The 25,034-nt window shown below is 36.9% G+C and overlaps 1 long non-coding RNA gene across 1 annotated transcript in view; it reads right to left on the bottom strand.

The window, feature by feature from the left end:
• The window catches only part of Gm13794, a 175,362-nt gene that overhangs the window by 53,917 nt on the left and 96,411 nt on the right, over positions 1 to 25,034 (bottom strand). The window contains exons 4-5 of the long non-coding RNA XR_374816.1: positions 20,431 to 20,488; positions 7,724 to 7,806 (exon numbers count right to left, since the gene is read on the bottom strand). This is a non-coding gene — a long non-coding RNA (predicted gene 13794). The remainder of the gene's footprint in view (positions 1 to 7,723; positions 7,807 to 20,430; positions 20,489 to 25,034) is intronic.

Genomic DNA, 25,034 nt, shown 5'->3' with positions numbered 1-25,034 from the left:
GTTTAGATATGTGCCTGATATCTATGATTTCTCTAATTTCTTTAACTGAAGGTATTCTGGATTTAATCAAAACATCTAATGGGTTGTCATGTGTTTTGTTGTTGTTGTTTATATGGAGGGTTGCATTGGTGGATTTTCATATATTGCACCATCCCTGCATCCCTGGGATGAAGCCTACTTGATCTTGATGGATGATGTCTTTTATGTGTTCCTGGATTCAGTTTGTGAGTACTTTGTTGACTATTGTTGCTTCAATATTCATAATAGAAATCTGTCTGAAGGTCTTTCTTTGTTGAGGTATCAGGGTGATTGTGGTCTCTTAGAAGAAGTTTGGCAGTGTTCCTTCTATTTCCATTTTGTAGAATAGTTTGAGGAATATTGGTTTTAGCTCTTCTTTGAAATTCTGATAAAATTTTCCACTAAAACTATCTGATCCATGGTTTTTCATGGTTGAGAGATTTTAATGATAACATCTATTTCTTTAGGGGGTATAAGGTTGTTTTAATAGTTTGTCTGATATTGATTTAATTTTGATACATGGTGTCTGTCTAGAAAATCATCAACTTCATTATGATTTCCCAATTTTGTGGAGCTTTTGAAGTAAGGCCTAATGATTCTTTGAATTTCCCCAGTGTCTGTGGCTATGTCTCCCTTTACATTACTAATTTTGTTTATTTGGATGATTTCTCTATGTCTATTGGTTAGTTTGGCTAAGGGTTTATCTATCTTGTTGCTTTTCTCCAAGAACCTGCTCTTGGCTCATTGATTCATTATACGGTTTTCTTTGTTTCTAACTATTAAATTTCACCCCTGATTACTGATTATTGCCTGTCTTCTACTCCTCTTTGGTATACTTGACTCTTTTTCTAGTTTTCAGGTGTACTTTTGAATTGCTGGTATGAGAACTTTCTAATTTCTTATGGAGGTTTTTTAGTGCTAGGAACTCGCCTCTTAGAACTGCTTTCCTTGTGTTCCATATATTTGAGCATGTTGTGCCTTTACGTTCATTGAATTCTAGAAAGTCTTTGATTTCTTTCTTTCTTTCGTCCCTGAGCCAGAGATGATTGAATAGAAAGTAGTTCAATTTCCATGAGTGTGTAGGCTTTCTGTTGTTTCCATTTTTGCTGAAACCCAGCTTTAATCCATGATGGTCTGATAAGATACAGGGCATTATTTCAATTTTCTTGAGAATCTCTTAAGGCTTGCTTAGTGACAGACTATAAGTTTAATTTGGGGGAAGGATCCATGAGGTGCTGAGTAGAAGATATATCCTTTTGTATTTGAGTAAAATTCTCTATAGATGTCTGTTAGGTCCATTTAAGGTATTTTTTATTAGATATTTTCTTTACTTACATTTCAAATACTATTCTGAAAGTCCCCTAGACCCTTCCACTGCCCTACTCCCCAATCCTCCCACTCCTGCTTCCTGGCCCTGGCATTCCCCTGTACTGGGGCATATAATCTTCATAAGACCAAGGGTCTCTCCTCCCATTGATGGCCTACTAGACCAAACTCTGTTACATATTCAACTAGAGACACAAGCTCGGGAGGGGGGAGGGTGCTGGTTAGTTTAAATTGTTGTTCCTCCTATAGGGCTGCAGACCCTTTCAGCTCCTTGGGTACTTTCTCTAGCTCCTTCATTGGGGACCCTGTGCTCTGTCCAATAGATGACTGTGAGCATCCACTTCTGTATTTTCCAGGCACTGGCATAGCCTCACAAGAGACAGCTATATTAGGGTCCTGTCAGCAAAGTCATAAGTCTATTTTACTTGATATTAGAATGGCTACTTCAGCTTGCTCCTTGGGTCCATTTGCTTAGAAGATTTTATCAAGCCCTTTACTCTGAGGTAATGTCGTCTATCCTTATGCTGAGGTGTGTTCCTTATATACATCAGAATGATGAATCCTGTGTTTGCAATCATTCTGTTAGCTTGCATCTTTTCTTTGGGAATTGAGTCCATTAATGTTGAGAGATACTCACGACTAGTGATTTTTATTTCCCATTATTTTTATGTATATGGTATTCGTGTGTGTGTGTGTGTGTGTGTGTGTGTGTGTGTGTGTGTGTGTGTGTGTGTGTGTGTTTTCCTAGTTTTTGCTGGTATGGAATTACTTATTTCCTATGTTTTCTTAGATGTAGTTATGATTCACAGTTTGAGTTTTCCTTCTAGTATTTTCTGTATGGCTGAATTTGTGGATAGATACTGTTCAAATTTGAATTTGTCTTGAAATGTGGTGTTTTCTCGATCATGATTAAGAGTTTTGTTGAATATAGTAGTCTAGGTTGATACCTGTGGGGTGGTTGGTTTTTTTTTTTTTTTTTTTTTTTTTGTTGTTGTTGTTTTTTTTTTTTTTTTTTTTTTTTTTTTTTTTTTTTTTTGAGGTTCCAAAATATCTTTCCAGAACGTTTTATCTTTTAGAGTCTCTGTTGAGAAGTTAGGTGTAATTGTGTTAGGTCTGCCTTTGTATGTACCTGACCTTTTCCCCTTGCTGCTTTTAATATTCTTTCTTTGTTCTGCAGGTTCTGTGCCTTGATTGTTATGTGGCAAGAGGTTTTGCTTTTCTGGTCTAGTCTAATTGGTCTTCTACAAGCTTTTTATATGTTTATAGGCATCTCTTTCTTTAGTTTTGGAACGCTATCGACTATGATATTGTTGAACTTCTTATCCTCTCCTATTTCTATGATTCTTAGTTTAGGTCTTTTCATGTTATCCTAGAATTCCTGGATATTTTATGTCTGGAATTTCCAGATTTAGCATTTTCTTCGACTGATGTATCAATTTCTTCTATTGTATTTTCTATACCTGAGATTCTTTCTTCTACCTCCTATATTCTATTGGTAATTCTTGCAACTTTTGTTCCCGTTCTCTTTCCTAGGTTTCCAATAATAATTCCAGTTTTGTTTTCTTATTGCTTCAATTTCCACTTCAGGTCTTGCACAGTTTATTTATTTCCTCTACCTATTTAATTGTATTTCCCTGTGTGTCTTTAAGGGATTTATTTGTTTCCTTTCTAAAGACTTCTATCGGTGTGATTATATTTTCCTGTATTTTTAAAAGAGATTTATTCTTTTCTTCTTTAAAGCCCTCTATCATCTGTACAAGATTGGATTTAAAGTCATTTTGGGTTGTTTGTTTTGGTTTTATTGGGCTTTCTGTAGTGATGCAGCTATGCTTTGGAGGAGTCATATTGCCCTTGTTCTTGTTGATTGGGTTCATTGGGTCTTTAGAGGGCCTTTAGCCATCTCAATGATTTTGGTCCCTGGATGTTCTTGTTGTAGTGGGTATTGGGATGGGAGTGAATCTTGATGGTCCTGGTCTGGAAGGCCTCTGATGTGTATCCTTTGGCTGTACAGTTCCATATCTGTAGTTCTGCCTAGTTTGGGAGCCTCAGTTCTGATGAAGGTGATGGAGAAGTTGCTGAAGAATGGAGGTTTGGCTGAGACAGCATGTTGCTCAGGTCAACTTGGCCTGGCCCAGAGGCCTCAGAAAGCAGGGAAGATGGATGAGGGAAAGGAAGCTTACTGGTATGGTTCAGGAATCTGAGGTGTGATAAAAGAGAGAGTAGAGGTGGCAGAAGGATGGAGGTTCCTGAGATAGAAGGCTGCTCAGGGCAGCTTGGCTTGGCCAAGAGGGCTCAGCAAGCAGGGAATATTGATGATGATGAACATTTTTGTTACAATTCTTATGCATTTTTATTCCTTTGTTTGAGAACCCTTTGTTCATATCCAGAACCCACTTTTTAATATGGTCATTTATTTTCCTTTACATATTCCAGATATTAACTTTGTATCAAGTATATATGTAGAAAATATTTTATCCTACTAAATGGGTTCTCCCTGTACTTGATTGATTGTTTTCTTAGATGTGCAAAAACATTTTATCAAATTATTAGGCCTGGGACTATCATCGGTGAGTATTCCATTAGAGAAATCTAAAAGACTTTCAAAATATTATAGGCTAAATAAATAAATATAAATAAATAAATAAATAAATAAATATTGTTGCCCTTGGTTACTTCCAAGAGGTCAAAGGTAAGTCCATATTGCTGAAGAAACAAAGAGCTTCCAACATAAGATGTGGAGGGTTCAAACTGTATCTGACCTGAAAGCTTCCCTGGTGACAAATTTTCATGGAGAGTTGCTATGCAATCTGCCAAGGGAGGGGCTGGCACTCAGCCTCTAAACCACAAAAATGGCCAGTATGACAAGATTGCCCAAATATATAATAGTGGCTCTCTTTCTTCATGCTAACCTTTGACTTAAAGTCCACACAACAGGAGGAAAATCATGCTTGACATTAGAAACCTACCCAAATAATTGAAGCTAGTGAAGTTATAGATTCTAGAAAACATTCTAATGACACTTGATAAACTATCATAATTCCTAACTGCAATCTAAATACTTTTTATATCCATAGATAACTGTAGCTCCCATGCCTCATGTGAGAGGCTTCTCTTTCAAGTAAATAAGGAACATTACAGAAAACAATAACTGGTTAAAATGCAGAGAACAAATGATTGGAGGGTGTTCAGTCCCCATGGAAACATCTGCACTCCTGTACCTGTGCCTTATGTTTAATGAATACTGGGGAAATGGGACCAGAAAGTCCCAGAAGACCAGAAAGTCTACTGTGAGATCTTGTCTCCTAGAAAATGACAGGAAAGCTATATTCATGATTGTTCAACAATATGGCTGCCCAAACAGGTTCTGAACAACAGAAACACCAGTAGACATAGTGATGTAGAAGGGAGCAATCTCATGTAGCCACATCTCTATACAAAGAACTACAGGCAACTAAGGACTTCTATCTGAGAGGAGAACAAATAGTATTCTGGATGAATGAGCCTCTTAACTTGTTACATAATTCAAAGTGGTCACCACTTAGAATCATGCAAGCAACATTAAGCAGACACAACAGTTGTATATTTAGCTAGTTATTCATTTAAATAAATATAATGATAAAAATAAAAAAAGAGACCATGAATTTAAAGGGAGTAAAGGAAGGGGTACAAAGATGTTGGAAAGAAGAAAGGGAAGAGGATACATGATGTAATTACATTTTAACTTAAAATGAAAATTGTATTTATTTGAAAATAGGTTTATCATATGACAGACACATTCATTTATTTCTATATTTTGTATAACTTATTTTGAACTGTAAAGAGACAGTCAACTTGCCTAAAATACCTAAATCTAGGCTGACACATGATGCACAAAAGCACTAGACTAATTATAGTTGTGTGGGAGGCAGGAAAGTATACAGCTTGGTAACTCAGGACCTTGCTTGTTTTGTACACACACACACACACACACACACACACACACACACACACACACACACACACAAACACACACATACATATACACACACACCTTTTACAATAAAGTCCTTATCAACCTTTGGCATTATAGCCTGCACTGAGCTTCCCACAGTCACTTCAAAGAAAGCCACCAGTCACTTCCACCTGTGGTTGTCCATGAACTTTTTATAACACCCTTTGTTTGCCAAATACACTCTAGGACCTATTCAGAAAATACAGGCATTGTACTAAAAAAGTGTAAACTTGTTTGGGATTCATGCATACAAAATCAAACTGTGTCCTTAAAATGAACTTTTAGAGGAAAAAAAACAAAAAACAAAAAAACCTTTGTATCATTTTATACCAAAAGGATCTGTGCTGTGAAGAAAACTTACATAATGTAAGACTGTCTACAAAGCAGAAAACTACTCATACCATACCCTTAGCAACCAATTCCTCCTTCTATACCCTATAAAAGAGGACTGAACTCAATGATTCTGTGTGCCTTGGCCCTGGTATATACTACCCCCTTGTATTTTCACATTACTCTTGGATAAAATTCTTTACTCTTTGTGTGCAATGCTTCATGTTCTTGAGAAAAAAAAAGCCAAGAACCTGGACATTGTGGGGTCCAGACAGTAACATTTGCATCAAATAGTAGAAAGGCTGTAAAAAAGAAGATTAAAAAAAACGTGGAGAACAGAAACACAGCCTGAGTTTTGAAAATGAGCATAGGCTATTCATACTGCAATTATCTTGTTTGAAAATTAATCAGAAAACATCTATCTTAGAAAAGAGTATTGAATACGAAGCTAGAACTAATTACCTGGAGGTGGGCAGCAGCCTGCCACTACCATAAATGCCCTAGTTTAGCACAAAAATAAAGTATCCTTGGTAACAGACAATAAGGTGTGGAATTAACCACATATTATGATTTTGTAAAACAAGGTTGTGAATGTTAAGAGTCTGATGAAGATCTTCAAGTTTTTAGTGACTGATAACTCAAATACTCTGGCAAGCTCTACTTTTTCCTATAATGGCATCTTCATTGATTTTTCACATTCTTGCTTCCTTCAGATTATGACATGTAATTTAAACAAACATATATTGAAAGAAAAGTCTTCATTGTAGCAAAACAACCAGCATATGCTCTAATAAGTGGTAAACATTAGACATACATAAAATAAGCCAGTAAGTGTCTAGGCTTCTAGAGGTTAGTGGTATCTATGCACTCTAAGAACATGAAGTGATTCTAAAAGAGTTTCTTTTTTCCCTCCAACGTTAGTTGTTCTTTCCCCATCATCTGTTTGGCTTAAGCTGAGCTTTCAAAACACAGTAAGGTAAGCTTTCTTATGCCTTCTCCATCCACCCACTGAGCAATCTACTGAAACAATGTTTTCCACAATTATGAAAAATGCATTACATTATGAGTGTTCAGTGAGCGAAATTCTCCTCTTACTAATTTTTATGCATAATGTCATTGAACACATTGATCTCTGATTATAGTATTTTTCAGCTAGTATGCCTCTGAAATACTATATCTTCAAATTAAATTATGAATATTTATAAAAATCAATGTGCTGTAAAAGCATATAGAAATCACTAGTTACATTAGAGATACAATTGGTTGAAAGTTGAAAAAAAATGACAAATCTTTCAAAATGAAGTCTAGCCAACACCAAACATATGTTTTGCACCATGCTAGTGTGTTCAGGGAGAAATTTATGTGTCTTCCTGGTGTGAAACATTTTAAGTCTCGAGGAGCTTATCACAGATGAATTTCCACAACACACTGCATTTAGCACTTATTTTTCCTCGATGCTATTCAAAGGCTCCCTTAAAAGTGACATACGTTTTTGTAGACATTTTAAAGTGGAGAAAAAAATCAGTTGCCAAAGAAGATAATATTGCAATTGCATAAACAGTATTTAATAACTATAAACACGCACTATTTCACAAAATAAATAATTGCTATAATTTTCTTGTTTAATATATCATGCTCATATACGCCCACTCACATTCTTTTCTGTATCTTTCCCATTTCTACTGGTCTTCTTCTATTAGTAAATTCTCCATATATATTTTTTAATCTAGCTTTGCATAGGAAAAATTAAAACATTTGTCTTTCCTTTTTAATTAAAATACATTTTCAAATGCAATGTATTCTGATTATGGTTTGTTCTCCTGTCCTAAAAAGATTTTTCCCCTATTCCTCATTTCCTCAGCCACCCAAATCCACACTCTCTCTACACTCTTTCTATCTCTTACTTTAGGATACAAACTAAGGACATAATGTTGCTTGCAACCCTGACCAAAGGGCAGGGGTAAGAAGGCACAGAGTTAAGGGCGCAGATCCAGAAGTCAGGCAAATGGCAAAAGAAGACTGGTTTATTGCAGGAACTGGGCAAACCTTTATACCCACCCCCTCTGCAGATTTTAGGTTGGCTTCAGGAAGAAATATCAGTGGCACATACTTGTAGCTGGGCTTGCTTGGCTAAGTTCCTCCTACAGTAAAATAAAACGATATCAAATAAAAACAAATCAGAAAAAGAGGAAAATGTTTAATTCATATATTGTTGGTTGTGTGAAAGACAGACAAATATATATATATATATTATATATATGTATAAAACAATAATCAATAATAATATTTGCACATAAATTGTTCAGATATTTTTTCTTTCTCATGTATCTTCTTAAATATTTTACATAGCCTTGCTATTTAAATAGCAATCAACAAATATTTCTTAACTGACTAAATGAAATGGGATTATTCCATGATGGCTGGAGAAATGATGAATGCAAGAGCTTTCTCATGAATTATGTTAGCTAAAATTCATTTTATTTCATTCAAAACAATGAAAATCTCTTGAAAATTCATTATCTCTGGTAGCTGACACTAACTAAAGAGTGGATAAATTAGTGAAGGAGAATGTGTAAAGCACAGAGATGGATGAAAATCAGTCACAACTGTACACAAGTTCAACCACTGTCTCTAAGTGCAGAGACATGTATGATCCAAACTCCTTACTTTCATCAAAATCAGTATATTTTCAAAAAATGATCTTTGAATTATTTTTAGGAAAATTATACACATGTCCATGCATCCACACATGCATTTAGTGCCAATAGGTACAAACGGGGCAGATTGGTGTTCTTATTACTTATTATATCCTTCTATAATTTTTCACATAAGAAATAAAATACAATTTCCCAAATTTATAGTCTATGAGAATTTCATTTTGTAGGAACTAGTTTACTGCAATATTTCAAAGAAGTACATTATACTTTTTCATGAATATTAAGGTTAAGATACATGTAAAAAGAAAACAAGACTAATTTCCCTACTAAACACAGATGCAAATACAAGAGATGGAAGAGAGGATCTCAGACTAGGAGACATGCTTGAAGAAATGAATACATCGTTCTGTACCTTCATATTGCCCTGACTCTTGTTGATTTTGTTCCCGTGCTGCTCTTTATCTGTGTGGTTGTTCCTAGTATTGGCTGGATATTCTTCATACCAGCAGGACTTGTAAGGGAGGCAGGCAGAGCCTGACAATAGATCTCAAGGAACAGAATGCTGTTCACCTTTGCTGGTTGTGCCCCAGTTGGACCCTGCAGGTAGGTGGTTAGCTGGGGAGGGGTATCAGTTGGATGTTTCTGGGGCCCAATAAAGTTCCTCAATATGGCAGGGTGACTTGTAGGTCAGACTATAGATGTCAGGGGAGCATTGGCAACTTAATACTCCTGGCTTTGCCCAAGGTGGACCTGACTGGCAGGGGATTGCTGGGGGTAGGGACTAAGATGCATGTTTTCTGGGTGCTGCACATCTCCTTGTGAAAGCTGGACACTCCTGGGGTCCTGCAAAGCTCCTCAGGATGGCAGGAAAAGCCTTGGTCATACAATAGAGGTCAGGGGAGCACATGCAATTCTGCTGAACCCCAGCGGTGTCAATATATACAACAAAATTGAAATAACCCCTTATATCTTATCAGACCACCATAGATTAAACTGGAATTCAACAATTAAAAAGCCTACAAACTCATTGAAACTGAACAAATCTCTACTCAATGACCATTGAATCAGTGAAGACATGAGGAAAGAAATTAAAGACATTAAAAAATTCAATGAAAACAAAGGCACAACACAACAAAATTATGGGAGATAATGAAATCAGGATAAGAGGCAAGTTCATAGCACTAAGAGCCTTCATAAAAATGTAAATGAAATCTCATACTAGCAACATAAGAACTTGAAAACTGGAAAATAAAAAGAAACAAAGATGGCAAAGACAAGTAGATGACAAGAAATAATGAAACGCAGTGCCAAAATTAATAAATAGAAAAAAAACAGTACAAAGAACCAATGAAACAAGAGCTGATACTTTGAGAAAATCAGCAATATACACAAACCCATAGCCAAAAACTAACCAGCCAAACAAAAAAATCCAAAAGCTAAAAGACAGAGAGACGCTATCCAAATCAATAAAATCATAAATGAAAAGGGGACAACAGGCACTGAAGAACTACAAGCAATCATTGGGACTTACTTCAAAAGCCCATTTTCTACAAAATTGGAAAATCTAAATAAAATGGATGATTTTCTTGACAAATACCAGTTACAAAAATTAAAGGAAGTGCAAGTAAACAATTTAAATAATCCTATAACCACTAAGGAAAGAGAAGTTGTCACTAAAAGTATTCTAACAAGAAAAAAAAAAAAAAAAACAGAATTCCTCCAGACTTTCAAAGAGCTAATACCAATACTCCTCAAACTATTCCACAAAGTAGAAAGAGAAGGAACATCGCTAAGCTCATTCTATGAAGCCACAGTCATCCTAATACATAAACCACTCAAAGACTCAACAAAGAAAGAGAATTTCAGACCAAATTTTCGTCATGAATGCAAAAATACACAATAAAATATGTACAAACGGAATCCAGGAACACACCAAAAATATCATTGACCAGGACCAAGTAGGCTTCAACCCAGGCATGCAGGGATAGTGCAGTACACAAAAATCCATCATTCTCAGCCATCATGTATACAAACTGAAAGGGAAAAAAAGAAGGTTATCATATTAGGTGCTGAAAAAGCTGGTCATGTTAAATCAAACAACACTCATGTTAAAGGTCTTAGAGATATCATGGATACAAGGTTCTTACCTAATCATAATAAAGGCAACATATTACAAGCCAATAGCCAACATCAAGTTAAATGGGGAGAAAGTTAAAGTAATTCCATTAAAATCAGGTACAAAGCAAGGCTGCCCACTCTTTTCTTAACTATTCAACATAGTACTTCAACTTTTGGCTAGAGCAACGAGACAACTAAATGAGATCAAGAGTATGTGAATTGTAAAGGAAGTGTTCAAAGTATTGCTATTTACAGATGATATGAAAATACATATGTGACCCCAAAAATTCTACCAGAGAACTTTTATATCTGATAAACACCTTCAGCAAAGTTTTGGATACAAAATCAATTCAAATAATCAGTAGCCCTTCTTTATATAAATGATATATGGATCAAGAAAGAAATAAAGGAAACAACACCCTTTAAAACTGATATAAAATATCTTGGAGTAACTCTAACCATGAAATTGACAGACCTGTATGACAATTTCTCTGAAGAAAGAAATTAAGGAAGATATCAGATTATGAAAAGACTTTCCATGTTCATGGATCAGTAGGATTAACAGCAATATTGGCCAACCTCACCAAAAGCAATCTACAGATTCAATGCAATTTTCATCAAAAGTCAAATGCAATCCTTTATAGACCTTCAAAGAGCAATTCTCAACTTCATATAGAAAAAGAAAAAAGCCAGGATAGCTAAATCAATTCTATACAATAAAACAACTTCTGGAGGCATCACCATCCACTATTTCAAGCTGTACAACAGAGGAATAATAATAAAAAACTGCACAGTATTGGCATAAAAACAGACAGATTCATCAATGGAATTCATCAATGGGTTGAGGACCCAGGGATAAATCCACAAACCTATGGACATTGGATTTTTGAGAAACGATAATAAAAGAAGTATCTAAGTATCTTCAACAAATAGTGCTGATCTGCATATGTGCACATCAAAGCATGCAAATAGACACATTTTTCAATCCTGCACAAAACTCAAGTCTAACTGGATCAAAGACCTCAATACAAATTTGGATACACTCAATCTAATAGAAGGGAAAGTAAGGAACTGCCTTTAACACATTAACACAGGAGACAACTTCCTGAAAAGAACACCAACAGCTCAGGCAATTAAATGATAAATTAATAAATGGAAGTGCATGAAACTGAAGATCTTCAGTAAGGCAAAGGACATCATGAATTGAACAGAATGATAGCATACAGAATGAGAAAAGATCTTCACCAACCCCACATTGGACAGAGGACTAATATCCAAAATATATAAATAACTCAATAAATTAGACACTACAAACTATAACCCAATTAAAAATGGGGTCCTGCAAAGAGAATTTTCTACAGAGGAAAATCTAATGGCCAAGAAACTCTTTAAAAATGTTCAACATCCTTAGTCATCAGGGAAATGCTAATCAAAATGGCTCTGAGAACCCATGAGATTGGTTAAGATCAAACACTCAAGTGCAGAATATGCTAACAAGGATGTGGAGCAAGGGGAACACACCTCCATTGCTGATGGGAGTACAATCTAGAACAACTACTTTGGGGATTAATTTGGGGGTGTTACAGAAAATTGGGACCCAGTTATACCACTCTTGGGACACAAACCCCATATACTACTATACCACAAGTACACTTGTTCAACTATGTTTATATCAGCTTTATTCATAATAGCCAGAACCTGGAAACAAACTAGATGTCCCTCAACTGAGGAATGGATAAAGAAAATGTGGTCCATTAAAAACAAAGACATCACGAAATTTGCAAGAAAATGGACAGAACTAGAAAATATCCTGAGTAGGTAACCCAGACCCAGAAAAACACACATAATATGTATTCACTTATATGTGGACATTAGCCATCAACCGCAGGTTAACTATGCTACAATCAACAAACCCACAGGAGCTAAGAAACAAAGAGGGTGTTTGAATCTCACTCAGAAGAGGAAAGAAAATAGACATTAGGAGGTGAATGGAGAAAGGGAACTGGGTGAGAAAGAGGGTTAGAATGTGAAAGGGGAGGGAACTGGTTCTGAAGAGGGAGGGCAGAAGAGGACAAAAAGAGAGATTGGAAATCGGTGCGTGGGCGGTTTGCATCCTGGGAAACCTAAGTGGAGGCTCCCAGAAGTCTATGGGGTGAACCTTCCTGAAACTCCTAACAGTATCAGATATGGAGACTGGAGTGGTCATCTCCTGTAGCCAGAGAGATTTCTAGTGGAAGAAGGAGGACATCAACACACCCACAAAATCTTAGACCCAAAACTTTTCATCCTTTCAGGATGTACAGGGATAAATATGTAGCATAGATTGAGGGAAAGGCCAAGCAATGACTGGCCCAACTTAAGACCCAACTGCTAACACTATTAATTATACTTTGCTATGCTGTCAGACAGGAACCTAGCATAACTGTCTTCTTAGAGGCTTCATCCAGCAACAGTTGAGACCCACAGCCAAACATCGGGCCAAGTTTGCGAAGTCATGTACAAGAGTGAGACAAGAGCACCACAAGAAACCAATAGAGTCAACTAACTGGGCCAACAGGGGTTCCCAGACACTGAACCACCAACAAAAGAGCATGCAGGGGTTGAACCTAGGCCTTCTATACATTTGCAGCAGATGTGCATCTTGGTCTTCATGTGGGTCCCCTAACAATTGGAGTTGGGGCTGTCTATAGTTATGTTGCCTGTCTTTGGATTACCTTCTCCTTGCTGAACTGACTGGTCAGGCCTCAGTGGGGAGAGCATGTGCTTAGTACTGCTGGGGACTTGGTGTCCCATGGCAGGCAGGTACCGAAGGGGGTGGGGGCTTCCCCTTCCCTCAGGAGAAGGGGAGATAGTAATAGGGGAGAAGTTCCTGAGGGTGGGCCTGGGAGGAGAATAAGGAGGGGGTTGCAATCAGGATGCAAAGTGAATAAAGAAATAAATTAATGAAAAAATCTACAAACCAAATTCAAGAACACATTATGAAGATTTTTGCTTAGCTTGAGCTTAGCCACGGTTATTCCTTCAGAGTGAATTTCTTCAAAGAGAAATCCTTGGTGAAAAGAATTAGCATTCATTTTCAGGCTTCAAACACTTGTAATCATATTTTTTACTCAGGAACACTGGGCAACTTAATAATTTAACATCATGACCAAGTGGGTTTCAGTCCAGAGATGTAATGTTGGTTTAGTATATGCCGATCAGCAAATGCAATTTATCACATATAAATAAACTTAAGGACAGAAATATCATGATCATTTCCATAGAATGTGAAAAAGCTTTTGACAAAGTTAAACATGGCTTCATCATACGAGTCCCAGAAAATCTGAAAATGAGGGGAGCATCCCTCAGAGCAGTAAGTCCTTCCTCCATAACAAACTCATAGATGCTCAGAGCAGTAAGTCCTCCCTCCATAACAAACTCACAGATGCTCAGAGCAGTAAGTCCTCCCTCTATAACAAACTCATAGATGCTCAGAGCAGTAAGTCCTCCCTCCATAACAAACCCATAGATGACCACTACACTAAACAGGGAAAGAGCAAGAACATCGTCTCTAAAATCTGGACTGAAACAAGGATGGTGACTATTGCTGCTCATTCATCATAATGCTTTAAGTTTTATCAGAAGGAATCAAATGAGAGGAATGCATAAGACAAAATATAAGAGGAAAAGAAGTAAAATTTTCAGCTGATAGATCACATGAGGCTATATTAAGGTACACTGCAGTAGTCTCCATCAGAAAACTCTAAGACTTAATACATGCTTTCAGTAGAATCAGAGGATAAAACAAATCAGCAAACAAAACATTAGTAGCTTTCATATACATCAGTAACAAATTTGATGAGAAATAAATTAGGGAAAAAATCCCATTCACAATAGCTCCCTGAGAAACAAAATTCATAGCAATAAACCTCACCCAGAAAGTAAAAGACATCTACAACCAAAAATTTCAAAAGTCAAAAAAGATATAAAGAAGGATGAAATAGATTAAGAGACCTCCCATGCTCCTGGATGGAAGTATTAGTATTCCATCCAGGAATTAGTATGGTAAGAATGGCTATATAACTAAAGTTATCATAGAGATTCAATCTAAACCTCCATCAGCATTACAATGGCATTCTTCACCAAACTAGAAAAACACAAAAACATTATATGAAAATAGAAAATAGCCCATGTGGCCAAAGCAATCATAAGCAGAAACAGCGCCACTGGAGGCATCATAATACCTGATGTAAAATTATACCACACACTGACAGTTATTAAATACAGTTGCAAATGTAGGAGGATTCATACATTTTCAGAAAAGCTTCAAAATAAGAGAAAAAAGTAGCCTGCTCAGTAATTGGAGAAGGCAAAACTGAGTACTCAAATGCAGAAGATGGAATTAGATTCAGACTTCCCACGCTGCACATGAAGTGGATAAAGACCTTAATTTAAACCACGAAACATTGTGACTACTAAATGAAAACAGAGAATAGACTTCAAATTATGTACATAGGGAAGAACTCTCTAAACAGAACTCAAGTAGCACAGGAATTAGCCTGTTGAAATATGTGAAATTGGCCTCTATATGGCAAAGGAAACTACAGCATAGCTAATAGACAGAATGGAAGAACATCTTTGCCAACTATACCTCAGACAGTGTACTAGGATACAGAAAGGACTGCAAAACTAAACACACACACATACACAGTATCTGTTAATTACTAATGGGCTAATGAGCTGAACCAACAGTTTTCCAAAGAAGAAACATAATTGAGAAGTAAGTACTTTTAAAATGTGTTGAACATTCTTAGACATCAGGAAATCGTGCATTAAAATCATTATAAGTCTGCAATTCTACCTCAGCCCATGTCAGGATGATTAAGGTCAAGAGCACAAAGGACAAGTAAGGCTGGTGAGGAGGTGAAGAATGAGGAAATGGACTGTGTGCTGGTAGGTGTGAAACGGCACAGACTTTATAGAACCAGAAAATATTAAAACCACAAGGAAGTCAAATTATGAAAGTATAACTATAATGAGACCAAGCTATAACACTCCTGGGCACACTGAGAACTCTATATGGTACTAGAGAAAATAATGTATTATGTTTATTACTGCTCTGTTCACAGTAGCAAATAAAGAAAATGATCTCAGATGTCCATCAACAGATGAACTGATAAGAAGTAACTGTCACACACACACACACACACACACACACACACACACACACACACACAGGAATTATTCTCAACTGAAAGGAAAACTGAAACCTTTTAGAAAATAGATGGATATTCAAAGAATATGAGATGATTAATCTAAAAAAACAAAAGTTATTATGTTTAATCTCACTCTCAGATCTTAGCATTTACTCTTTGTGCACATAGAAATAATTCTGAGACTGGGTGTAGGTTATAAAATCCGATAAAAGAGCATGAGGGGTGAATGAGCCACAGTGAGTAAGGGTAAGAGACAAAACATTCCTACAACTTAAAAGCAGAAACAAGGGTCTTAGGGCTATCAGAGTGCAGGGTCATGGAAAGCAACATTGAGGAAAGGGTAGAGAGAAACAACAAAAAGCAGTTGTTTAAAAATGCTGTAATGAAACCTAATGCTTTATGTTTTAATAAATAACATGCATGTATGTTCTTTTGCATGTAAAGTTATCTTGTAAGTAAAATGTATGAATGACAACTGAAGAAGTAAAATTAAGATATGATAGTTGTATCCTGTTATAGGTTAAGTACTTGAATTCTGCCTGTATTCAATATATTTTGAAATTCTAATTCTGTCTACAACAAACACACACACACACACACACACACAAATGGTCAACCTTTTGTAAGTTAATTAGTGTCTTAATAAAATATTCAATGAGGGTACATTTCCTACCCCTGTGCTCCCATGCAGATGAGCTCATGGATGCGCAGAGGATGATGAAGACAGACCCTCACCACAGACAAAATATGATTAAAAAAACTTGTGTCAGACTCCCAAACTCCATAACATTGAGAAATATTCTGCTGTTGATTAAAACATCAAGTCCATGCTTCTACTTTATTTATTTATTTTTTTGTTGCTAACAATTTATTTGATATTATTTACTTGGCTTGCTTTACCATTTCCTGTAAATATTAATAAATAGTATATTATGCTTTAATGTCCACATTAATCAAGTAAAAGAAATTTTACTGTGTTTTGACACTATGTGGTTTCCACTCTGAATTTGCAAGTATATTCTTGATTATTCTTGATATTCTTGTAACTTTTCAAAGTTCTTACTGGTTGAGAAAGGGTTTTTTTCTTTTATTTTTTCTATCTTTGTTTTTTTAATTTTTAATATTTTTTATTACGTATTTTCCTCAATTACTTTTCCAATGCTATCCCAAAAGTCCCCCATACCCTCCCCCCCCACTTCCCTACCCACCCATTCCCATTTTTTTTTTTTTTGGTCCTGGTGTTCCCCTGTACTGGGGCATACTGCCTAGACCATTAAGATATGTTCTTAATGGCTTTCTATATAATGTAAATGGGTATAAACCGTTCAGAAAATATAGCATTGTTTCAGCAGTCAACCTGTGTCTTATTCCACTTCTAGCTGGTATCAGAATTGTGCCAATCTATTAAATTAGCCACAATTATAGATGACACCCACACACAAGAGCTAAAGTGAAGAATCCACTCTGAAATTACAAAGAAGCCAAAAAAAAAAAAAAAAAAGGAAGAAGAGGTAAAATTCTAGACCGAATAAGGACTCTAGCTCCTGAGCATGCATGTGTGTATTATTAGCCTTGGTGGGGGCAGAGTACTTCAAAAACATTAAACAACAATATAAGATACGCAGTATGTGACTGGAGAATGAAGCAAGTGTTGTTGTTTATGTCAGTGTACAACTTGGGGCTTACATAGTCCACGTAAGCAGCTCAATTAGCCAGAAAAAAAAAAAGCAAATAAAAGAATTCCTTCTATGAGAAATAGAGAAATGGCTCAGCCATTAATAGCAATGGTTTCTCTTCCAAAGGACCAAGGAATAATTCTCAGCAAACACTTGACAGCACACAACCATCTGTAATTCCAGTTACAACTCTAGCCCCTAAAGGTGTCTATGTTCCTGGAGCATAGACATCTGAGGCAAACTAATACACATAAAATAAAAGCAAATATTACAAAATAAAGAGTACCCTCAATGTATTGGATTTGAAGTCCCCCATGTAGATGATATTGTTTCCTTTACGTATTACTCCCATGTGGTTTTTCTCTCCCTGTGAACAGTGAGTTGTATATTAATGGCTACCCACATTCAGGGCAGAGGACTGCAAGTCACTCCACTTCATACCTTCTTTGACCCACTTCCTCTAATCTAAGCTCTTAGCCCACTGCAAAAAAAGGAAAGGCAGTGAGGTTTGTGCATTATAAATTGTATAACTCAGGCCAGGCTCCTCTTGCCCTTCATGATTATTCAAGCCCAGGATTTTATGAATCAAACATGACTTGCTCTGGGTCTGGTCTCTCAGGACTACACACAATGCAACTCTTTGCTTTTTAGGGAAAAAAAATCAAAGTAATATCACACAAGGTGAAGGATTTTTGTGGTCAGCTTGTGCAAATTTTCCACATAGCATAGTGTTCAGAGTTCAAAGTGAAAGCTATCAAAAGTACAGTGTTCAAATAAACAAGCCATATGTTTGTTTTCTCTCTCTTTCCCCCCCTCTCTCTCTCTCTCTCTCTCTCTCTCTCTGTCTCTCTCTCTCTCTGTCTCTCTCTGTCTCTCTCTCTGTCTCTCTCTCTGTGTGTGTGTGTCAAATATTTGAATTTGTTGAAAAGGAAAACATTGTAAATAACAACAACAAAGGGTTTGTTCAGTGCATAGAAATATGTGGCTTTAACATGTTCCTGTTCTCTGAGATAAACTAAAATGACAGAATTGTAACTATTGTGATAGATGGCAAAGTTGAATCATGGACAGCTTGGTTAATATTGGCATACCTCTCAGTAGAGAAGGTAGGACTAGATCCTCACACAACAATTTTCTCATTGAGTCCACCTGTTCATACTACAAACCAGAAATTCAGAGTTTTTCTATGTACCATTAGAACAAACTTCTTTACTAGAAATTCACTCCGCTTCTGTTTTCATTTTATAAAATAAAATCAGCTGTCTAGAGTGGAGTTGGATGTTTCAAAACCTTATCTCATGATATCTCTTTTCTTCTTTCATGAGAATGAATAAAATAGCACTCATCTTATTCAAAACAAGATCAATTATCGGTTATCAAATCCTCTCAAACATGGAGGGCCAGTCCTTTTTAGGACACTCGGCATGAAAGTTTAATAATCATGTGTTCGTGCTGGCATGTGTGTGTATAGTGTGTGTTTGTGTGTGCGCATGTGTGCATGTAAAAAAGACATTTTTTCCCCTGAGAACATTCTCTTCACTCCTGCACCACTCTGGGACTAAAAAACATGCTAATGTGCAAGGGACATTAGTAACATAAGCATCAGTAACATAAGATGATTTTAGGCACTTCCTCCTCTTCTAAAACATGATTGTGAGAAGAGTTAGAAACCAGTTCCAATAGTGTAAGCATCTGATACCTAAACCCAGGCAGCTAACTACATGCTGTGTGCTTGTCATTCCTCCAGAAACACTCTCTGTCCAGCTGTGTGCCTAGAATGTGCATGTACTTGCACTTCTAAACAAGTTCTCTAAGAAGGTGGTGAATTTTCATAAAGATGAGAAAGGTGTCCTATTCATAGGCACATTTTTTGAAATTTAAGATTTTTTTATAAATATGTACATGAAAATATAGCAAGAAATCAATAGACAAAAAAAAAAAAATAAGACTCCATCATCTATTGTCCACACCCCTCTGCCTCTGAGTACCACGCTAACAATTACTGACATTTAAGCAAGAAGGCAATCCTCTCAACACTCCTCTGTGTGAGGATGTGTTATAACTGTTATTGTTTTTGTTGTTGTTTATTCTTCTTTGCTTTCAAGACCTATGGATGGAAGCAAGAATTCATACTAAAGACTTCCTCTCCATGCATTTGGAAGTAGTCCTTGTACTAATTCTTCTTGATTTAACCTAATCTGTGCATGGCATCTGTTTCCTGTTGGCATTGCAATTTAGACCAGTTACTTTATCTCTCTAAACCTAGTTCTTTATAAATAATGGGATAATGAGAATAATATTTCCCTCAAATAGTTCTTTTAAGAAATAAAGCTGTAGTTCATAAAAGTAATAAATAAATGAATGAATGAATGAATGATTGAATTAATTAATGGACTAATTTTGTACCAGGTAATTAACTAAACTAGAGATATATGACAGGGAAAGATACAGAGTGATACAGCTTTGTGCTGCTATCTAGTAGTCTGCAGCTGAAATTACACAGGTTAAAACAATCAATGATATATCCCCTTACCCATCAGGCAATTTTAGCTAAATGTACCCCGTAGAGTTTTCTATCAATTCTACCTAAAACAACTAATTGACATGAGTAACAGTTTCTCTGAGGTTGTATAGTCTACAATGGATGACTCACATATTATCTTTCTCCATGTCCTCATTGCTCTTCAGGGGTATAGACCAAACGGTGTAGTAGAACAGTTACCACATGTGCTACACTATTTTCTCATTCATTTAGCAAAAATGTATTGAGAAAGAATTGGGTACTTGAGGTAGAGCAAACAACAGTATTCACTACAACTAAAAAAATGAAAAAGATGATCATACCAACCTGCAGCTTTACCTCTAGTCAAAATCATTGGCCAGAAAGAAAATTCCTTACAACCGACCAAATTCAAAGTACCACATTTCAATCAATACTTTCATCTCTATACTTTCCTGCTATAAATAGAGTTCCTAAGGCCCTATGAGCTGAAAAACAAAGCAAAACAAAGGAAAAAAACAAAAAGCAATGGAGTTCAAGATGAGTTTGTCTTGGGGCAATATTTCCTATATTGTACCATCCATTTTAGCCCCACAGCTTTACATGAGCAATTTGGTACCTGGTATTGAAGAAGTCAGTTCAGAACATTTGAAAAATTCCACCAGATCTCTCCCCTCCTGGAAGAGAAAGTTCATGGATTACTTAAGTACAAGTCCAGAAGCGGAAAGCTAATTACATTCCTCAGGCCACAGGAGAGGAGGGGGTGGCATAACCATCCCATTGGGGGAGGCCCAGAGCACATAGACACATTCTACAGAGCTGACCAACTGTTGGCCACCTACTGACAGGGGAAGTTCTAGGGACCAATCAGTTTAAAAGTCACACTGTTCTGCCAATCACATTGTGCCTAGTGGCTGTTGCTCTATTCTACCACTGAAAACTATAAAAGCTCCCCGAATGGGCCACTAGAGGTCGCCACCTTTCCTTTGGGTGCAGGACTACCCCAACGCATTGAAACAGTAAGTTCCTCTTGCGTTTGCCACTGATCCCCTGCTCCAAGTTGATCACTCTGGGGTCCCCAGTAAGCTAAGGCTGCTCAGAGTCTTATAGTATGAGTTTGCATATTCAAGATTCTTATGAAGATTCTTCTTCCCAACATCAAGCTTACTTGTTAGACCTAGCTAATCAAGGTCAAAGACTATTATTATCCAGATAGCCTTCTGAGCATGGTAAAATAGGAAGGGCTTCTCTTTCTCTGATCTGGGTAAGGAAGAAAAACACCATCATTCCCTCTACCTGTAAAATGTCATCTAGCCTTGGGGAGGCTTCTTTTCTCCTGATAAGAAACCTGTTCAGCAAGCTCTAGAGATTCCTTCAATGCCAGCCTATGCTGTTGAGGCGTCTCTGTATCTTATCCTTTAGCCAATGAACTTTGCCCTCCCTAGATATTCCTACCCTTTTCGTTAAAACTATGTAACCATTTTTCAGCTTTTATGTTTTTTATGATTTTTAATTAGATATTTTCTTTATTTACATTTAAAATGTTATCCTGTTTCCTGATTTCCCCTCCCCTTTCCCCCTGCTCACCAACCCACCCACTCCTGCCTCCTGGCCCTGGCATTCCCTTACACAGGAGCAAGGGACTCTCCTCTCATTGATGACCCACAAGGCCATCCTTTGCTGCATATGCAGCTGGAGCCATAGTCCCTCCATATGTACTCTTTGGTTGGTGTTTTAGTCCCTGGAAGCTCTAGGTTGGTTCATATTGTTTTTCCTCCTATGGGGATGCAAAACCCTTCAGCACTTTTTGGGTCCTTTCTCTATTTCCTCCACTGGAGACCCTGTGCTTAGTCCAATAGTTGGCTGAGAGCATCTACCTCTGTACTTGTCAACACTAGTAGAGCCTCTCAGGAGACAGCTATATCAGGCTCCTGTCAGCAAGTACTTATTGGCATCCACAATAGTGTGACTATATATGGGATGGATTCCCACATGTGGCAGTCTCTGGATGGCCTTTTTTTCAGTCTCTGCTCCTCAATTTGTCTCTGTAACTCCTTCCATGAATATTTTGTTACCCCTTCTAAGAAGGAACGAAGTATCCACACTTTGGTCTTCCTTCTTCTTGAGTTTCATGTGGTTTGTGAACTGTATCTTAATTATTTTGAGCTTCTGGGCTAATATCCACTTCTCAGTGAGTGCATTCCATGTGTGTTCTTTGGTTATTTGGTTACCTCACTCAGGATGATATCCTCCAATTCCATCCATTTGCTTAAGAATTTCATAAATTCATTGTTTTTAGTACCTGAGTGATACTCCATTGTGTAAATGTAATACATTTTCTGTATCCATTCCACTGTTGAGGGATATCTGGGTTCTTTCTAGCTTCTGGCTAATATAAATAAGGCTACTATGAACATAGTGGAGCATGTGTCCTTATTACATGTTGGAGCATCTTCTGGGTATATGCCCAGGAGTGGTATTGCTGGGTCCTCAGTAGTACTATGTCCAATTTTCTGAGGAACAGCCAAACTGATTTCCAGAGTTGTACCAGCTTGCAATCCCACCAGCAATGGAGGAGTGTTCCTCTTTCTCCACATCCTTGCCAGCATTTGCTGTCACCTGAACTTTTGATCTTAGCCATACTGACTGATGTGAAGTGGAATCTCAGGGTTGTTTGAATTTGCATTTCCCTGATGATTAAGGATGTTGAACATTTCTTTCAGGTGCTTCTCAGTCATTCACTATTCCTCAGTTGAGAATTCTTTGTGTAGCTCTATACCACATTTTTAAATAGGGTTATTTGGTTTTCTGGAGTCCAACTTTTTGAATTCTTTATATATATTAGATATTAGTCCCCTCTCAGAATTAGGATTGGTAAAGATCGTTTCCCAATCTTTTGATTGCCTTTTTGTCTTATTGACGGTGTCCTTTGCAGGACAGAAGATTTAGAGTTTTATGAGGTCCTATTTGTCGGTTCTGGTTCTTGATTTACAGCACAAGCCATTGCTATTTTGTTCAAGAATTTCCCCCCAGTGCCCATATCTTGGAGGCTTTTCCCTACTTTCTCCTCTATAAGCTTCAGAGTCTCTGGTTTCATGTGGAGTTTCTTGATCTATTTAGACTTGTGCTTTGTACAAGGAGATAAGTTGGATCAATTCGCATTCTTCTACATGCTAACCAACAGTTGAACCAGCACTATTTGTTGAAAATGCTGCCCCCCCCCCGCCCCACTGGATGGTTTTACCTCCTTTATCAAAGATCTAGTGACCATAGGTGTGTGGGCTCATTTCTGGGTCTTCAGTTCTATTCCAGTGATCTACCTTTCTGTCATTGTACCAGTACCATGCAGTTTATATCACAATTGCTCTGTATGTAGTACAGCTTGAGGGCAGTCACGGTGATTTCACCAGAGGTTCTTTTATTGTTGAGAATAGTTTTTGCTATCTTAGGTTTTATGTTATTCCAGATGGATTTGCAAATTGCTCTTTCTAACTGGGAAGAATTGAATTGGAATTTTGATGGGAATTGCACTGAATTTGTAGATTGCTTTGGACAAGATGGCCATTTTTACTATATTAATCCTGCCAATCCATGAACATAGGAAATCTTTCCATCTTCTGAGAAAGATCTCAGAATGTGTGGCAGAGCAAGAACTCTAAATGTAATCAAGTTTCCTTCTAAGTATGGATTGAGTGCCAATTATAATCCGTTCCTAGAGTCCCACCATGGAATAATATTTATCATTTTTGTCATCTGTATGTTTTCTATAATCACCTGTTACAGATCATTTGCGATATAGATTTGACTTCTTTCTTCAGAGACTTGAGGTTCTTGTCATATAGATCTTTCACTTGCTTAGTTAGAGTCACAGCCAAGTATTTTATATTATTTGTGACTATTGTAAAGGGTGTTATTTCCCTAATTTCTTTCTCAGCCTGTTTATCCTTTGTGTAGAGAAAGGCCACTGATTTGTTTGAGTTAATTTTATATCCAGCTACTTTGCTAAAGTTGTTTATCAGGTTTAGGAGCTATATAACTCTTGATTCACGCTGAATGAAGAATATGCCTACAAATCCACCCTGAATAAATGTATATGAACAAGCTCTAATTGCCTCAGAGAACTGTTTCATAGAAGATGGCTGGACTGAGATCCTGTAGAACTGTATTCGTTGTATATTCAACTTTATCCTTCCAGCCTACTATGCAGGGGCATCTGTACCCCTGAGAGGGAAGTATGCAACCACAGAGGTGCCCCAAATATACACCACACTTAAATATTTTCATATGATGGCATTATACATCTGATTATTGTAAAACAAGTAACATTTTAGCATGGCATCTAAACTTTATTTTGTATGTGGCAGAGCAAGAACTCTAAATGTAACCAAGTTTCCTTCTAAGTATGGATTGAATGCCAATTATATTCCATTCCTAGAGTCCCACCATAGATTAATATCTAGCATTTTTGTCATCTGCATGTTTTCTATAATCACCTGTTACAGAGCATTTGGGATATAGACATTGGTACAGAATCAGATAAAACAAACCCAGTAGTCCCTGTTACAGTTACCTCATGCTCTAAGCTTCCCAGAGGTCATTCCCCTTTCCCAAGATCATGGTGCATTTCAACATATTTTGACTATCCACTATATGTGTGTATGTTTTGAGCTTCTCATTAAACACTTTTCTGTCCTCGGTGTTCCTTGTATAAGTACAAATGACTTTCTTAACTATGCTCTATTGGCTTAAGTTTATGTGTTCAATACTAAGGACTATAAAATTTGTTCAAATATCAACCACTCTCATATTATTGTAATTTTACTTTCATAAATGTCAATGTTCTCCAGTAGGGGACTATCCATTAAGAAAAAGGTATCTCTTCCATTGTTGTCTCAGAATCAATTCCTGATCCAACATGAGTGTCCTTTATATGTTGGATGTGACTGGGATGCACTTTGGTCTTACATTTAGCTTGATATCCAATTTACTAATGTCTCTTACTTCAATAGGTCCACAGTGGCCATTGGGATAGAGACACTTCTCACTTGCTGTCTATCAGTTAGTTCATTCCATTACACAAAAAGCCAACTGAGTACAGCTACTCTAATAAATCTCTTTCATTTAAAAAACAAATCTTAAAATACATAGTCTTCAATGAAAGTCTCCAGTACACATGTACTTTTTTTAATAAAGAAAAATAAACAATTGCTTTCCCCAACTAAT

Source organism: Mus musculus, chromosome 2 (genome assembly GCF_000001635.26).
Source record: "Mus musculus strain C57BL/6J chromosome 2, GRCm38.p6 C57BL/6J".
Lineage (NCBI taxonomy): Eukaryota > Metazoa > Chordata > Mammalia > Rodentia > Muridae > Mus > Mus musculus.
The sequence above is the reverse complement of the archived record's forward strand: the minus strand, read 5'-3'. Positions and strand labels throughout refer to the sequence as shown.